Here is a 15091-nt window from a genome sequence, read left to right as displayed (position 1 = left end):
TCCAGAGCCATGGCCAACAACGAGAGTAATAATATCATATATCATCCATGGCAAACTTGGAAGTGGCAAGTTTAAACCCTTAAGAGGGAGAGAAGGTGGTGCAGAACCTGGAGGCAGGGGGAGGCAAGTGCACGCTGGGTAGAAGAGCTCACAGCTCAATATTTTCTTTTTTTAAAAAGAAATGTAATTTCAAACTTAAACTCCAAATAAAATGAACATTTCCATATATACTGTGGAACAGAAGAGAATTGTACAAGAAACTGTAAATCTTTATTATGTAGATCTTGCTGTTATTTTTAAGTACCAAATTGATTTAATAAATAACTTTCAGAGCTGTCTTTCTTGTCTGTGATTCCTTTCGGTGTCCCTTCTGTTCACACTTTTTTTTTAGAAAGAATCCTAATTCTTCCCCTTCCCTTCCTCCACTGAAAAAGGGCAGAAAAATCCTTGTAAACAAATACATATAGTCAAGCAAAACAAATTTCCACGTTGGTCACATGAAAAAATGTTTCTTGTTCTGCTTCTTGAGTCCATTATCTCTGTTAGGAGGTGGGTAGCACCTATAGGTCCTCTGGAATTTAAGCTGGCCATTGCATGGATGAGTTCTTAGTCTTTTCAAACTTGTGAAACAATAATTTTCCTCCACCTTCTTACTGAGTGGAACCAAATGTGTTGCTTATGTCTTCTTTCTAAAATCACAATACAATCACTTGGCTATCTCATGTGCCTTGTTTTCTGATTTCTTCTCAGAAATTTGTTCTTTTAAACTGGTTATTTCTGCTCTTTCAGTAGTCATGAGTATTTCCTGCTTTAGCAGGGATAGGACCCAGTCCTTTGCTGACTTCTTCATCGTGACACTTGGGGTGGTTGGTGGTGGAGATGGGAGAGGGAAGCAGTGCCCATAACACCAGAATTGTATGTGGCAGTTCCTTATCACTTTGTTTGTCTCCTGGCCTTAGGAGTTAATATGCTAAGCTCTGTTCCTGTAGAGCTCAAGGACAGGGATGGGAAATGGTTTCAGAGCCCTCTAATTTTGGTGCTTTGGGGCAAAGCCATGGCCCTGTTTGCCTGGCCCCCGCTATAGCTCTGTTCCTGAGCCCTCCATTAAATCAGTAACGCTGTGTAATGTACATTTTTGCTGATCACTATATAGTTTTATTTTTAATTTATGAAATAAAACAAGCATTTCCATAACATAGTAGAATAAAAAAATGATTGCACATGAAACAGCAAATCTATCATGTACAACTTGCTATTCCTTTTAAATATATAACAAAGTTATCATGTAGATTTCCTTTTCTTTTTCTTTTCTTCCTCTCTCCCTACCCCACCCTAGAGATGGCTATCATTAGACACAAATATGTTTTAATGATGAATTCTTATAAATTCTCTTGAACTTTTTGGTTCATGAAACATAAACAGCCAGACCTAAACTATTTTCTTGGAGACGGCCAAGTAATTTCTTAAACGCCATGTGGAAAACTAGGTAACAAAGCATAGAAGTGGAATAGAAATGAAATCATGCAGTCTCAACCCTCCATAGTGTTTCTTGGTGAATCTAGACTAGGGATTTTAACCAGACCCCTCTGCTTCTCTGCTGGAGAAATGTCCTATCTTTAGGGCAACCTGTGCCTCAGACATCCCGCAAGCTGAACTTGTAAGACTTGTATGTAACATCTGGTACAAATTCAACTGGAACACGATGGAGCAATTGCATAATTTTAATTATAGCTTTGCGAAATAGCAAAATTAATGTTCTATTTTCTCAGGGAGGTGATAGAAAAAAAACCAACTTAATTTTCCTGCCTCCTCTATGAAGGCCATTTGAAATCCTTCCTTTTGTTAAGTCATCTCTTTGTTTCTCATTTCCCAAATACTTCTACCAACCTAATGAGTTTGTTACTTCCTGTGTTACACAAACACTTAGGGAGGGCTACTATTTCCTTTAACTATTTGCTTGTCAAATGTACTGATGGGATGGGAAGATAGACTAGAATATGGTGCCAAACTCAAATAGAAATGTATATCTGCTGGCCACCTATTGACTTAAAAAACACAAATTAACATTAACTATGTCATATTGTATTTTTGCTTATTGTGTTAAACATTTCCCAATTATATTTTAATCTGGATGGGGTCACACTCAAGCCACATCATGTAGCCATGGGCTGTGAGTTTGACACATCTGAAAAAAATGTTCTTTAAGGTTTCTCAAGCTAGACGTTGAAGTGGATAGAACACTGCTGAATCCTGTGTCAGACTCTAGCTGTGTTACCCTGGACAAGTCACTTAAAGTCTCTCAGTTCCAGTTCCCTCCTCTGTAAAATGGGAATGATTATAGCCACAACCACCTATGGTTGTTGTGAGGATCCACTGAGAGAAACACACATAAAGCACTTTGCAAACTTCAAAACTCTCTATGAATATTAGCTATTCTTTTTATTCTAGCCCTAGATCTAAGATTCTTTAAATATTAATTTATTAGTATTACTTATGTCCCTTCCATCTGTCTTCTCTTTTGAACCATTCCTTGTAATCAAGTTTAAAAAAAGGAAAAAATAGCAGTTCAGCTATCCATGGAGCAGCTAGATGGCATACAGGTTAGATCACGCACCCCAGAATCAGGAGGAACTCAGTTCAAATGCTGCCTCAGGCACTTACTAGCTGTGTGACCCCGGACAAGTATCATAACCCTGTTTGCCTCAGTTTCTTCATCTGTAAAATGAGCTAGAGAAGGAAATGACACTCCAGTATCCTTGCCAAGAAAACCCCAAATGAGGCCACAAAGAGTCAGACACAACTGAAACCACTCAACAACAGCTAAACATACCAGCACATCAACTATGTATGGCAACATATACAACATTTCATCTCCATACTTCTCTCCCTCCCTCATTGAAATGGAGGAATTGCATTTTCTAAACCTTTCTTCAGGGCCAGGATCAGTCACTATATTTATAGTATGTTCAGTTCTGTTTTTCTTTCCATGTCCATTTGTATAAGTTATGAAGTTTTAAAAAATCTCTACCTTGTTTGAGCTTCTCATAACATAGCCAAGCTCATTTTATAAGACAGTGTTGGAATTACTGAACAGGGGTCCTAGGAATCCTTGGTTAAATCACCAAAGTTAGAGAAAAAAGGCCTCAGTTTGTAAAGTGGCAGGAGAAAGAGTCCTTTGAGCCCCACAGTTTATGATTCTATCAAATGTATAATTTGGGGACAAAAAGACTCATTCTTTGAGTAACACTTGTAAGCACAACTTGATGGAATTTGTTTGTCATATTGGGTCCCAAATGTGTAAAAATTATTTTCCTTTAGGGAACAAAAAATAGCAAGAAATAAATGTCTTCTCCAGAATCTTGAGTCATTCTAGGGTGTGTATGATTCATTCTTTATTCATTTTAAACTCACAAAGTGAAGACTAAAATCCATCCTGATTTCACCGCCCAAAAAAAAAACCATTTGAGAATGTCTTGTCTCCAAAGTTTTTATTTCTAATAATCAAAGGGAAAATAAAACTATGTAATGGTAAACTCAAGGTTGCAGAACTTACATAAAGGGAAAAGAGTCTTTCTATTAAGAATCTAAAACTTCCCAACCTTTAATCTAGTCCTATGAGAATGGACACAGAGGTATATGTCTTCTTTTACCTAGAGGAAGACTTCCTTATTGTTGCTCCACATTTTCTAACACAATGCATGCTATATTTGTTGATCTCAGTCTGCAGATATGGATATGGTCAAAGATACAGTCGTCTGGGCTCCCCTTAGTCTTATCTTCTCTAGCCTAAGCTCTTCCAGCTCCTTCCCCCAATCCTTGGATGGCCTGCATGAGAAATACTTCTTTTGAACATATGGAGAGTGTTCTTTGGTTTGACAATACAGCAGGTATTTGAAGAACCCAGCACAATTTTAGACTGTTTCATAGACTTGTTCAGTCCTCTTATAGCCATGTCCAAGTCTTTGTGACACCATTTGGGGTTTACTTGACAAAGATACTAGAGTGGTTTGCCATTTCCCTCCCGGCTCATTTTTGCAGATCAGGAAAGTGAGGCAAATAGAGTTAAATGAGTTGCCTGGGGTCACACAGCTAGTTTGTATCTGTGGTCAAATTTGAACTGGAAGATGAGTCTTCCTGACCTCAGGTTCAGTACTCCATCTAGCTGCCTATTCTTAGATTTTGTTACTCTTTTCAAAAAGAATTCTATTTCTGATTGTTGATGCTATTTCCCAGAAATCCATAGTCAAGCTACATACATATACTCATTTACTTTTAAAAGGTTGGCTTTTGTAGAGAAGCATGACTCCCATAGGGCAATGGGGGCACTTGCCCTGGGGAGCATCCTGGGGTTTTGGGGAACTGTAAGCTTAGTATGAGTCAACAGGGTGATGCTAAAGCCCAAAATGGTTATGTGATCTTTGACTGTGTTATTCTAAATGGCATGGTCTCTAAGTGAGGGAGGCAGGGAAGGAAGGAGGAGTCCATTCTGCTGTACCATGTCCTAATCAGGCAATATCTATAATGTTATTTTTTAATTTCATATTTTTATTTTAAATATTTTTATTTAAGTTTATTTCCTTTTCATTAGTATGGACTTAACATGTTTTTATTTTAAATATTTTTAATTTAGTTTTATTTCCTTTTATTATTATGGACTTAACACATTTTTATTTTAAATATTTTAAATTTAATTTTATTTCCTTTTTATTAGTATGGACCTAACACACATTAACTACCATGAAATTTCCCCTTTACAAAGAACAAAAAAAGAAGATTGCATATGAAACCACAGGTCTACACTACAGCTTGTTTTTTTTAAATATATATTTCAAATTTGATATAATAGGAGTGACATTACTTTGTGTTCCCTTTTGGATTTCTTTATGCTGTCTTCTGTGAATTTTTTAAAAATGATTAATTTATACTCCTTTCTTCCTCTATTTTAAGTATCACTGCCACAACTCCTTTTCCCAAAGTCTTCACTTCCTTCTAACTAATAAATATAACCACAAAAGCAAAATCCACCCATTGGTCATGTCTGAAGATAAACATCTCATTGGGCACTTTTAGATGAACACCTAGATGGTACCATGAATAGAGTGCTGGGCCTGGAGTCAGGAAGTCTCGTCTTGGGCAAGTTCAAATTGGACTTCAGACACTTACTAGCTGTATGACACCTAGCTGCCCTCTCTCATTTTACATATGGGGAAAGGGAAATTTCAAATTCATCCAGGGAGATGAATGGACTTGTCCAATGTCACATAGGTAGGAACTATCAGAGGTAGAATTTGAACCCAAGCCCTCTGACTCCAGACACAGCACTCTTTCTACCATTTCATGCTGTCCAACACACTGAGGAACTGGAGTGGAGAGAATGTTGGACTTGGAGTCAGAAAGGCTGGAATTCGAATCTTGCCTCAGACACTTGCTTTGACTTAGCTATTTGATGCTAGGAATGTCAAAACTACTCTCAGCCTCAGTTTCCTCATCTTTAAAATGGGGACAATGATGGTACCTACCTCACAGGATTATTTTGAAGATCAAATGAGATAACATGCTTTGCAAACCTTAAAGTGTAAAACACTAGCAATTATAATAGTAATAATTATTGTTATTATAACTGTCCCCTCCAGACAATATCTGATATAGTGAGCTTGCTAAGCAAACCTTTTCCCTGTCTGATTCATATATTCCCTCAGTATCATTCCCAAATCCTAATCCAGGGTTCCAGAGATGAAAAATTCTTACTCTGCCATTGATTATAGGCATCCAAAAATACTTTGTTCTGATCTCCTTGTTTACGGGGATTTTGGTTTAGCTCACCCCCCAAAAGCTGTTCTCATTGCACGTCCACCCCCATTTCAATGTATTTTTTGAGGTATGACTTTGATGATCGTAGACTAGTTATCAAGTTCCAGGATCTTTCTGATATAATGCCTTCTTACTCTCCAGCTGCTTCTCTGCCCTGCTAAATGGAGCAATGGGGATTTTAGGCTTGGAGTGGGCAGGGGAGGAGATGATTGGCAGTGATGACATGGTAAATGAGAGTTGTGCTTTTTTCAAGGGGCAAAGGGTCATTAGGACATGAAATGGCGATGACTCCTTGCTGGGAGTTCCTGCAGCATCCACTCACCCTCTTATCAGATGGGCTAGCTGAAGTGGTCCCTGCCGGCCACTGGACAGCTGAAACCAAGACAGGGAAAAGTACCACCTTTATGAGTTTCAGTTTGCATGAGATCCTGAGTCATATCCTGGACTGAACTGAACCCCAGACTTCAGAGTTTCTAATGCCTCTGTTTCTAATAACAAGTCCTGCTGGAAAAGTGAGCTGAACATCTCATGGAAACTGGGTTGTTCCATTCTCCTTTTCTTGCTTAGAGGATGATGGAAGTGGATAATCAAAAATAAATGGAAATCCTACATATCTTAGGATATGCATGCCCATTCTGAGTCTAGGTCTGGGCAGATTTGGGGGTTAGAGAGAACAGCAGGCTCATAGCTGCTTGGTATATGTTTTATTATTTTATTATATATTATGTTTTTTGGTCATTAGGTACTTCTAATTTGCTTATTGAGCCTATGCTAAGAGTAAATCCAATCATGCAAGTTTGCTTTTGGGCAAAACCAGAATCATTATGTCAAGAAGGCAATGAGGGCTCAATGAAATACATCTATTTCAAAAAGAAGTCAGAGCTAGCCAATGAGTTGGGGCTTGGGGCTAAATTTTAAATGGTACCTTTACAAATTCATAGACGACAACCAGAAACTCCGTCACAGAGAAATAGAGCTGAGGGATAGAAAGGAGCTGAGCCTCTGGTAACCATAGAGAGCGTGGTACCTAGTGAGGATTTCTACCCCAGTTGCACAAGCACAAATCACCAGAATGTGTTCCCTGGTGGTTAAATAGTCAATAATGTTGTTTTATGATTTAGTGTTAGAGATAATAGGTGGTGATGATAGAACTACTCAGGACAACAAGGGTTTCATCTCATCTGGTTCCAAGTCTCAAATACCATATTTTAAAAATTCAATTTAATTTAATTTCAGTTCCCAGTTGTCTCCCTCTGACCTTCCCCTCTCCCACACATTAAGGAAAGAAAATAAAAATCTGTTACAAATTTGTATATTTAAGCAAAACAAATTCTCATATTAACTATATCCAAAAAAGAAAGAGATAGAAAATATGTTTCAATCTGCCCTCTGAGTCCATCGGCTCTGTATCTAAAGGTGGATAGCATGTTTCTTCATGAGTCCTTCAGTATTGTGGTGGTCATCAAGTTGATAAGAATGACTAAGTCTTCACAATTGATTATCTTTACAGTATCATTGTTACTGTGTGAATTGTTCTTTTGGTTCTGCTCATTTTGCTGCATCAGTTCATAAGTCTTCACAGGTTTTTCTGAAATCCTCCCCTTCACCACTTATTATAGCACAGTAGTATTTCATCACAATCGTATACCATAGTTTGTTTAGCTAATCCCCAACTGATGGACAACTTTTCAATTTCTGTTTCTTTGCCGTCATGAAAAGAGCTGCTATGAGCATTTTTGTACATTTGACATTCAGAATCTATAGGGATCTGTTGAATTTATAAGAGTAACATATTTCTCAATGGATAAATTGCCAAAGGATATCAATAAACAATTCTGGAAGGAGCATAAATTATTAATAATTATATGAAAAAACTTTATAATCAGATAAATTCAAATTTGAATAACTTTCAGATACTATCTGATATTCATCAAAAGCAAATGCAGTTAAAAATGATAGAATTAAATGCAGGTATCACTACGGGAAAATAGGCACATTGAAAGCAAAACCATGAATTTCTGCAACCTTTTTAAAACAATGTAGCAATATTGCTATGATAGGAATTTAAAAATTGCTTATGTCTTTTGGCCCAGTGATTTCATCACTGGGATCATATCATAAGAATGTTATTAAAAGAGAAAAAAACCCAAACCAAAAACTATGGGCTCCATTATTCACAGGAAATTCCAAGTGGAGGAGGGATGCCTATTGTCTAGGCTATCATATGTAGATAAATAGATTGCTCATAGGGCTTGTCTGTTAGTACATACATCATGGACAGATGATATAAATGGATAATGATCTGGACCCAGATCTGGGCAGCAGGAAAAGAGTGGGTTGAATTACCTGTGAGAAATGTTGCAGTTCTTTTAATGATCTCAATCTTCCTCCTGAAGCAAAATCCCATTTTGAAAAATTAATTTTTATTGAAACCTTTTGTTTTTATATCACCCACATTCACCATTGTATCTCCCTTACCAAGAGTCATTCTTTATATATACCTTTAAAAAAGAATTTACAAAGAGAAAGAAAAAAAATTCAACAAAATTAACATTGAAAAAACTCTGATGATGGGGCAGCTAGGTGTTGCAGTGAGTACAGCACTGGCTCTGGAGTCAGGATGACCTGAGTTCAAATCAGACACTTGACACACTAGCTGTGTGACCTTGGGCAAGTCACTCAACCCCAATTGCCCTGCCCTCCCCCCTCCAAAAAAAGAAAAAGACCTGATGTTAAATGTGCTTCACATACATGATCTCCCACCTCTGAAAAGTAGTGTGAAGACATGTATTCTAATGTCCCTTTTTAAGGCCAAGCTTGGCCATTATAATTTTGTATCATTCAGTTTCAATTATTTTGTTGTTGTTCTTTCTATTTACATGTTTAATATTTTCCTGGTTTAATTTATTTTACTTTGCATTGGTTGATATGAATCTCTCCATGCTTCTTTCTATGCATGATATTTATCATTTGTTATAGCAAAGTGATATTCCATTATATTTGTGTACCATAATTTAGTGTTTCCCCAGTTGATGGACATCTACTTTGTTTCTAGTTCTTTGTTACTACAAAAAGTGCTGTTGTGAGTGGGTACTATAACAAAAAAGGAAAATATTGGATGCTGAAGGGGATGTAAGAAAACTGGGACACTGGTGCACTGTTGGTGGAGTTGTAAATGGATCTAACCGTTCTGGACAACAATTTGGAACTATGCTCAAAGAACTATAAAACTGTGTATTCCCTTTGACCCAGGAATACCTCTGCCAGGTCTATATCCCAGAGACATCCAAAAAGGGGAAAAGGACCTATTCATATAAAAACATCTATAGCAGCTCTTTTTTGTGGTGGCAAAGAACTGGAAATCAAAGGGATGCCCATCAATTGGGAAATGGCTAAACAAGCTGTGGTGTATGATTGTCGTGGAATATTATTGTGCCATAAAAACTGACAAGCAGGATGGTTTTAGAAAAATCTGGAAAGACTTACATGAACCGATGCATAGTGAGGTGAACAGAAGCAGGAAAACATAGTACACAATAGAACATTTTTTTGATGAAGAACGGTGAATGACTTAGCTATTCTCAGCAATGATCCAAGACAATCTCAAAGGACAAATGTCGAAACATACTATCTGCCTCTTGAGAAAGAACTAATATTGATTGAATACAAATTGAAGCATACTATTTTTCACTTTCTTCCTCCCTCCCTCCCTTCCCCCCTTTTCTTCCTTCCTTCCTTCCTTCCTTCCTTCCTTCCTTCCTTCCTTCCTTCCTTCCTTCCTTCCCTCCTCTTTCTTTCTTTCTTTTTCTTTCTTTCTTTCTTTCTTTCTTTCTTTCTTTCTTTCTTTCTTTCTTTCTTTCTTTCTTTATTCTTCCTTCCTTCCCTCCCTTCCTCCTTCCCTCCCTCCTTCCTTCCTTCCTTTCTTTCTTTCTTTGTTTCTTTCTTTCTTTCATTTTTACTTTTGTTCAAGTCTTCTTGTACAAAATTAAATATGGAAATGTTTTACATAATTGCACATGTATAACCTATATCTGATTGCTTATTGTCTCAGGGAGTGGGGAAGGGAGGGATAAAATCTGGAACCCAAAACTTTAATTAATTTTTTAAAAGGGCTGTTGTAAATATTTTGATGAATATGAGGAAAAGTTGATCTTTTTAATACCAATAACTTTTGTGGAAAGGCAGTGTTGTGTAGTAGGTAGTGAGTCCACGTAGAAATCAGGAAGTCCTCATTCAAATTCTGCCTCTGACACATTACTAGATGTGGAATCTTGGGCAAGTAACTGAACTTCTCAATGTCCAAAGGAACTAAGTTGTGAAACTATGATGTTACAAATCTGAATCTATCCTCTCCCTCCAAAAGAAGAAATCTGGTGATGGGAGTCTGAGGATTCCCTAAAGGACAATGAAGAGGTGCCTGGCTCATTTGAACATGCTACAACACAAATGGAGAATGAAGCAGAAGAAATAATATAAAGGATATTGAGGAAATGTCTGATTAGAAAAAAAAAGCAAGTCAGTTATGTAGTGAAAGCAATGAATGGCTAATGGAGAGAGTGTGCTCTAAAATTCTCTTAACACCATGTCAGGAGAATACAAGGAGGACCTCTAGCATCTTGTGTAGACTCTCTGGAAGAGTTTTTGGAGGGAATAGAGAAGAGTTGCACAGGGTGGATTGAATGGATAGTGTGAGGTTCACATTGTTTCAGGTAGTATCCATGTCAATAAGACCCCAAGTCCTTCAAGGTATCAAAGTAAATTATATAATCAAATCTATTTCATCTTTAATAATCTTTTTACATTTACTCAGATGAGCATAATTTCTCTTTCTTCTTTTTTACAGTGTGATTTCCATATTTAAATCCATTAAGTCAATTTGAAATTTATTATATATATGAGAGAGAGGCAACATGGTAAAGAGGATAGAGGCTGATATCAGAGTCAGAAATTCAACTCCTTTCTGCCTTGGACATGTACTGGCTATGTGAGCGTGGGCTTAGTGCTTCAGACCATTTTCTGAGACTTTGAGTTTAAGAAGTTCAGTCATGTCAACTTTGTGTTAAAGTTGGGGTCTGCTCACCTCGGGGGTGGGGAGGCACTGTTCTAAGATCAAGGCTTTTTCATGCTGTTGTTTTCAGAGATATTTCTGGGGATCTGCAAGCTTTTGGTACTTCCAAGATGGTGTCGTCCTAGGAGAGGTGTAGTCATGCTCTCCTGGTCTGTGCTCTGGTCTTTACCCGGGAAGGGCCCTTGGTCCCCTGTAGCCACAATCACTAACTCTCCTCATTGCCTTGGAACGGTGACCAGGGCCCCCTTTCCCTTGTAATTGATCACCAGCACACCTCTTCAACCTTGAACTGTGACCCAGAATAGCGTATAAGCAATAGAGTTGTCAATCAGTGCCAGCTGTACCCAGTGACAGCAAAAGGTCCCCTGTAATTCCTTTCTGTCTAGTTGTCTGACCTCCCTACCATCTCTGGGCTGAGAGCTCCTGAAGCCGCTGCTGCTCCCACTGTTGCTGCCACCATGTGTGAGGGCTCTGGACAGGTATTTCCCACCCCCGACCCCAGCCCTTTTTAAGTTTTCTTAGGCTGTCATTCTAAAATATGATTCATCACATTATTTTAACATTGTTTGGAGGGGAATGTTGAGAGAATTTAGCTAGGTTGCCTCTAAAATGCCATCTGTGACTATATTTTCTAAAGCCTTTTAGTTAAAATTACCACAAGTAAATGTTCTGGAGTGTTCCTCAAACAAGACATTCCATCTCTTGGCTCCAGACATTTTCCTGGGATGTGCCTCAAGGTTGGAATGCTCTCCCTCCTCATCTCTACCTCCTGGATTTCTTCCTTTACTTATGACACATAGTAGGTGCTTAAGAAATATTTATTAGTTCATTTATATCATCTGGCTTTACAAAGATGAATTGAATATTTTTGGCACCAAAGAAGGAAGGCAAGAGAAAATTCTCATCTCTACAGGTGTGGGGTACTATGGCTATGGAGTATTGTGTATACTGTCTGAATGTATGACTTGGACATGACTGAACTTCTTGAATTTAAATAAGTCTCAGCAAATTGTCTGGAGTACTAAGCTCATGGTCACATGGCCAATACATGTCCAAGGCAGAAAGGAGCTGAACTACCTAATTTCTTCTTTCATTTTATCCTTTTGTTATAACAGGTAACTCTCTGGGGAGGGTTAGAGGAAAGAATTTATCTGGAAATGTGCCTTCAAGAAAACAAAGGACAATAGAGACAAAGGCTAAAAACAAAATATTTGAAGCAATCTGGACACTGCACTACTGCATTGCTATTCATATGGTTCTAGCATTTAGCATTTAGCATTGATTCAATGGAAAGAATGCTGAGAATCGAGCCTGAGGTTCTAGGTTTGAATCTTAATGTCCTATGAGAACTTTGGGGTCACTTAATGTCTGCAAGACTAAGTTTCCTCATTTGTAAAAAAAAAAAAGATATCAGGTTAGATCAGCAATACTTAACTCTGTGTGTGTATGTGTGTGTGTGCGTGTAATGGATACCTTTGGCAGTCTGGTGAAGCTTATGGACACCTCAGAAAAAAGTTGATTACCTATGTGCATAATTGAGGAAAATTCTAAATTTTATTTAGTGGCTAGTGACAATAAAGATGTAATTTTTCCCAACCAAGTTTTTTACACCACTCTTGGGGGTTTGTGACCCTTAGATTAAGAAGCCTTGGACTAGGTGGTCTCCAAGCTTCCTTCTAACTCTAGATCTCTCATCCAATGATTGCTTTTTCTTTTTATATGTAATACAGCCTCAATAAATTCTTGTCGAATTCACTTTAATCCCTCAATTTCCATCTAGGAGTTGAGAGGGAAGGGAATCACCTTTAATACATTGAGTAGTCGCTGAAATATTTTGAAAGGATCCACAGGGGAGAACAGAGGGAGGGCTAGAGAGAGAAACAGAGAAGCAGAATAGCTTTGGAAGTTATGTGTCAAGTTTATTATACTTGAAGAGAAAAGCGAGCTTTTCATCGGGGAGATTGTTTCATTGTAGTTCTCTTCTTTCGTTGTACTTTGTATTTGGAAATGTTCATTATTTTTTGGTGTTTATTAAACACCAAATTTGGAATTTTCAATTAAATTTAGAATTTAGAATCAAATTTAGAATTTTGAATTAAATTCTAAATAGTAGGTGCTTAAGAAATATTTACTGTCTAACTCATTTATATCATCGGCTTTACAAAGAGGCACCGAATATAGCAACCAAGTTTGCCACCAAAGAAGGTAAGAGAAAATTCCCCTCATCTGTACAGGCTATGGAATGTTGCATATATTGTCTGGCTTGGTCGAGGTATTGGTTAGTTTAGCTGAATTACCTTATTTCTCCTTTCATTTTGTTCTTTGTTATAAGGGATAACTTTCTGGGAAGGATAAGAGGGAAGAATATTTAGAATTTAGAATTAAAAAAATAATTTTTAAAAGGACACAGGATGGTTGTGGCTCTCATGCGGCAAAAAGATATTAGACATAGGCCATCTGTACCTCTTACAACTTGTCTTCACACTGACCTAACTCTTAAACTTCTGGTTTTTCCCCCTTGTGGTTTTTGACTTCTGGCTTTTTTATTCTGGTTTTGTGTTGGATTTCTGCTCCTATCTCCTCCCTTGTCCTGTCTTTAGTGCTCTGGGCTGCACTCTGGGCTTCTCCTTTTCTCTGCTTGATCTGTTGGCAAGGGCACAGCAGGGCCTTCTATTCTCCAATCACCAGCAATCTCTGCTGGCAGAGCTCCTATGGACACATGGACAACTCACGCAAATGGAGACGTTTGCTGTTTACACAATCCTTTCCTCCAAGCTACCATGTGAGAGATATCATGCAAATCTTCCTCTAGCCTCATTTGACACTTGAAGGAACTGACCCTTAGAGAATGCAAGTGACTAGCTCATGGTCACAGTTGGAACAAGTCTGAGGTTCTTTTCATTGTTCCATGTTGCCCTCCTGCCCCTCTAAAATACAACCTTACACATAAAAATCTGTTTGATCTGCCATATTTCTATTTATTTTTAACAGTATGAGAGTCTAGTCTTACATAAACAAGAAAATCAGGGTTTTGTTACTGTTGTTCTTGAAAGTCTCCATGTGGGCAAATTTATGGAGGGGTTTGAGTCATTTAATCACTAATTTAATTGTTATTTGCTTTTCACTTAATTGTTAAGTAAATTAACACTGTGGCCTAATTGTGATGAGAGATAGCAATTTATCCCATTTCTAACTTGGCTCAAGTTACAAAAGAGATAGTCACTTGAGAAAAAAAGGATTTGAAAGGGGAAGTTAATTATTCTGTTTCTTAAGATTAATGAGATGTTTATTTCTCTGTGTTTGCACTGACCTTTTTTTGCTCTAACATAAGCAGCCTCTGCCAATTCAAACACTGAAAGGAGGCCAGGTTGCTGGGTTGGGGAGTCAGAAAATTTGGAGTCTAGGCCAAAATCTGGGTTCTAGGTCTAGCTCTGCCACTGGTTTACCTGGGAGAATCACAGAAATCACTACACCCTTTCAGAGTTAGGATACGATCATTTATAAAAAGAGAAAGTTCTCTTTAGGACTCAGATTCTGTGAGCTCTTTGATCCATTTATCTGGGAGCAAGATTATACCGGCCTGGGAATCGTCTATCTTGATTTCTAAGGATCCACTGCAGTTTGGGAAAAATAGGTCCTGGAGTTGTTGGTGTTTGTCTTTTGTTCTTGAAGACGATCAATGACATCAGGAGGGTGATGTCTTAACTTGCTAGTGATTTAGATATAAGTGGGGTAGGGCTATCTATGCAAAGTCATCAGCCTCACTCTCTCCTCCAGAGTCATTGGAGTCCAGTGGCAAGACATAATTCAAGATAACTGACAATGGTCCAAGATGCAGTGGGAGACCTTGGCCTTTTTAAGAGAAGGTCTTTCCCAGGTCTCAGTTTGTCTAAGGCAATGCTCCTTCAATAATTAAAGGCTGGGTAAGAATTGAGGCAAAAGGTGGCCTAGTGTGCCTTCACAAAAGAATCTCCTTGAAGAGGGTAAATAGCATCTCATTTATAAGAAACAAGAAACCCTTCCCCCCCTTTAACTCTTGATTCTTCTTTTCTAGGAATTCAGGGTATAAGCCGATCTGGTACTCAAGCTTCCAGAGGACTCGTGTTTTCCACTGAGGCTTTGCTTATAGATATTTTGTAGTCATTTTCTTCTTTTCAGTTTGTGTCTTGAGCATTCCTTGTCACATTAATGACTCTTTATTGTGGGAATCTT

The sequence above is a fragment of the Trichosurus vulpecula genome, chromosome 6 (genome assembly GCF_011100635.1).
Source record: "Trichosurus vulpecula isolate mTriVul1 chromosome 6, mTriVul1.pri, whole genome shotgun sequence".
Lineage (NCBI taxonomy): Eukaryota > Metazoa > Chordata > Mammalia > Diprotodontia > Phalangeridae > Trichosurus > Trichosurus vulpecula.
Note: the sequence above shows the minus strand (reverse complement) of the source record.